The sequence below is a fragment of the Triticum urartu genome, chromosome 4A (assembly GCF_056163025.1).
Source record: "Triticum urartu cultivar PI428250 chromosome 4A, HENAU_Tu73, whole genome shotgun sequence".
Classification (NCBI taxonomy): domain Eukaryota; kingdom Viridiplantae; phylum Streptophyta; class Magnoliopsida; order Poales; family Poaceae; genus Triticum; species Triticum urartu.
This window is the reverse complement of record NC_141876.1, coordinates 38,204,358-38,208,070: the sequence shown is the minus strand read 5'-3', so window position 1 is coordinate 38,208,070 and position 3,713 is coordinate 38,204,358. Positions and strand designations below refer to the sequence as shown.

The 3,713-nt window shown below is 51.0% G+C and overlaps 1 long non-coding RNA gene across 1 annotated transcript; it reads right to left on the bottom strand.

Annotated features, from left to right (window-relative positions):
• Positions 1 to 316: 316 nt before the first annotated feature.
• On the bottom strand, positions 317 to 2,471 carry LOC147974653 (uncharacterized). The gene is made up of 2 exons (XR_015600215.1): positions 1,463 to 2,471; positions 317 to 897 (listed from the first exon to the last, which is right to left on the bottom strand). It is a non-coding gene; the product is annotated as an uncharacterized LOC147974653 (long non-coding RNA).
• Positions 2,472 to 3,713: the final 1,242 nt, after the last annotated feature.

Sequence of the window (3,713 nt, the reverse complement as noted above, 5' to 3'; positions counted from 1 at the left end):
AAAATTTGAACTTCATGGATTTTTTGTATGTTCGCCTCTTTTATTTTTGGATACCCAATGTGTGTGTTTTTGCCGTAAGCCAACATATTGGCAGAGAATATGAACTTCGCATCAACCTTTTTTTTGTCTTCAAGAAATGCTCGCTTGTTTTTTGCTGTTAATTTTGAACATCTATGCTCTATTTTTTTTGTAATGCAGTAATAGTAAAAATTAAACTGTGATTGCTGATCAAGGACCGTAAACAGGATCACTGGATGAAACAAGATCAGATTTTGTTCAAAGACTATTGAACGTCAAAAAAGTGAATACTTGGAAATAAAAATCAAAGTGTGTGTAGAGGAGAGTTCAACTTGAACTTCTCATCCACCCATACTGTTCCTTCCTTTTTTTTCATACAATTACACATGGATGCATCCCGGGCCTACAGATGTTGGTGCACTTCATCTTTTTTACTGAAGAAGAATACAAGTGGACCGATGAGATATAGTTCTTTTAAAATCAAATGTCGTCAAAAGGAACACCATGTTCAGACTTACAAATGTCTTCCCGAAGAAAAGTGTAAATGTCTTACTCTTTTTTTAGTAAACATTGAGCCCTACTGGAAACACTCGTGGAAGAAGATGCGGAGGAGGCCGGTGGCGAGCGCGGCCTCTTGCCGGAGCGCCGCCTGTATGTTCTGGCCTTCGTCATCGTCGTCGTGCTTCTCTCCCCGGCGTTGTCCCTCCCTCTGGACATCGATGGCTTCCACTCGGCGACGTGCCCGCAGCTGGAGAGCATCGTGTCGTCCTCTAAACTTCACAAAACTTATCTTTTCCATCAAATTTTCCGAATCCGCAGACACACATGCCCGCATTATTTCCATATTTGTGTGCTGCCATAGTGCTTGCTCCACAGCCCCTGCAACTCAATCAGTCAACACAGTGAAGTTCAATTAACAAGCCCGCTGTATACATGAAGCATCAACTTTCCTGATTAATGGACGTGACTATTGGCCCTTTGTAGCTCAAGAATAGTTGGTTGATTCGTCAACACAGTTATTCATCAATCTAATCAAACAACTTCACTAGTTAGATGAAGATGGGGATAGGTGTCATGAACATCAAAAGAAAACTGCTCTGAAGGACAAAACAAACACATGAGAATAACTGCACATTAGGATTCTGAATGCTCCTCTGTTTGTAGACCAAAGGAAGTTCAGAAAAATCCCTAGACGGACGCACACACACCAGTGCATGAACACACTTATTAGCACGTACATCTCAGTTCATCACACAGTTAATTCTTTCTAGCAATATATTGACTGAATTATCGAATCAAAGCTCAGAACGGGATTCTCTTGATGTAGGTACAGACCCAAATGTTCATGCTTTTCTTTAAGACACTAAGTTGAACAGCAGAGAAGCATCCATACCAACAATATTGAATTGCAAACAATATTGTAGAAACATACATGAGAGATTACCTGTCGCTTGAAGGAGTAGAGTTGATCCGGAAACAGTGATTCACAGGTTCAAGCAAGACACGATGGGAAGGTCGATCAGAAGCCCTGAAGAAGGTCACGCACGAGGGATGCCAACGCAGGAGGTGAAGATGCCAGGGTTGAGGAGCATGGTGTGCTGTGCTACAGGCCCTGCCGATGGCGCAATGCCCCTGGGCGATGGCTTCGGGGAGCAGGGGCGCTGGTGCAGGGGGCGGCGGATCATGGGGAGAAGGGCGGCGGAGCTCGGGAGGAGTCCGACAGAGTTCGCTCGGGGCCGAGACAGTCAGGCAGTGGTTGGTTTGATTTGGCCAGGAAGAAGATCAGGCTGACCAGGGCGGCGCGGTGGAAGCAACAAGGGCAGAGGGAAGGCCGCGTCCGAGGGGAGGGAAGGTCGCGATGGAGTGCATGGAAAGTCAGGCCGGAGGGGAAGTTTGGGGCGGGTGGAAGGGAGGTAGTACGGGCAGAGGGCAGGCGAGGTGGTCAGGCCGGAGGGTGGTGGTGGAGGTGGTCGAGGGAAGACGGCGGCGGCAGAAATGACCGGGGGGACGATGGCGGCGGCGGATGTGGTCGTGGCAGATCGTAGTGGCGGAGGATGACGGCGTGGGCGTCGTCGAAAGCAGCGGCGGCAGGTGGAGGGGACTGGGAACCTCGGCGGCGGCGAAGGCGAGCCGGGACGATGTGGGGGCGGCGGCTAGCCGGGAGGAGGAGGCCCTGTGCTGGAAGGAGGCGGTGGCTCCGTTGTCCGGCAGTGGGTGGGCATCGGGGTAGGATGGCCGGCGGCAGAAGGTGTGTCGGGGTCAGGGGGCGGCGACCGGAGCAGCGCCGGAGCCAGGGGCGGCGGTGGAAGGTGGTTGGGGGATCCGATAGAGGTGATGCAGGAGGTGTGGGGTGGGGGATGGGAATGGGCCGATCGGGTTTTTTCTTTCGCTCGCGCGATCTCAGTAACATCCGGTCGGGCCCTTATAGAGCTGAATGTGATCCAAATAGTCATTCTAATCCCAGGATTAGAATAGTGTCATTATATATATATATATATATATATATATATATATATATATATATATATATGTTGGGCATTTGTGAAATCCCTCACATGTATCACGATCGAAGGGGCGCGCGCGCAGCGCAGTCTTAACCCCACCAGCTTCGAAGAAAAACCATTGACGAAACGGCCAAAAGGTAAAAAGTCGAAAGGAAAAAATTGCGTCGAAGCCTTTTTCTTGCTGGAATAGTCAGGTTGGCGGCCGGTCGTACTAGTACTACAAATGATGTTAGGATTGAGTGTCACATGGTACGCTAGTACACCTACTACTACGCTTGCTTGGTGGTGAGCGGTTGCATCTTGCATTCTTGCTGTCGCAGAGCAGCAGTAAGTAGGTACGTGTACTAGTCCCCGAGTATTATGGAGTTTTGACATGACATAATCAATGCCCGAAAATGATGCCGTGGCCTCGACTCGTCAGCTCCCATATTCCCGGTGACAATTATCATGCTCGATTTGCCCGGCAAAAGAAAAGGAGAGCATGCTTGATTTGTGCAAAATTCTGGTCCATGTACTCCGAGCAGCTCGGACTCGGTCGGTCAGTTAACTTGAGCGACAACTAGACGTCAATTCCCTGGGGCCGTCTGGGGGCCGAAGGTGGGCCAACCTGGTTTTTGGGTAGGTGTCACATACATAAATGCATTTGTGTACCATGTGGCCATCCTGTTCCTCCTGCAGCTGGACCGCTGACTGCATCCCATGACCAACGTCGGAGGGAGATACGATGGCGAGGCCACCGGCGGCCTGGCCCAAAGGCGGCACCGGAGATCGAGATGGATGCAGCAGCCACGGCCGGCGTGCCGCGACCAGCTCCTGAACCCAGTCCTGGCACCCGACCCCGGCGGCACCAATTCCAGCCGGCACGCACCAGCACTGCAACTCTGCAAGGCAAGAAGACAAGTGCTCATCAGCACAAGGCAAGAACTGCATATGCATGTGTAGTTTCCTTCCACTGCATATGGTCTCCCACTGCTCTCATTCATACGTGCATGCATCACCAACGACGATGTACGGCCGGGGCACGGCCCTGCCCTACCATGTGCGCCGGGGCCATGCAAAGCCACCATATATCATGAAATAAACAAGAGCACGTACAGGAGCCGCCTTTCAATCATAAAAAGGGATCAGCAGCCACAGTCAGCGTTCGTGGACGTGACGGCCCGCGATTGGCTTCCACCCGGTGGTTGAGGC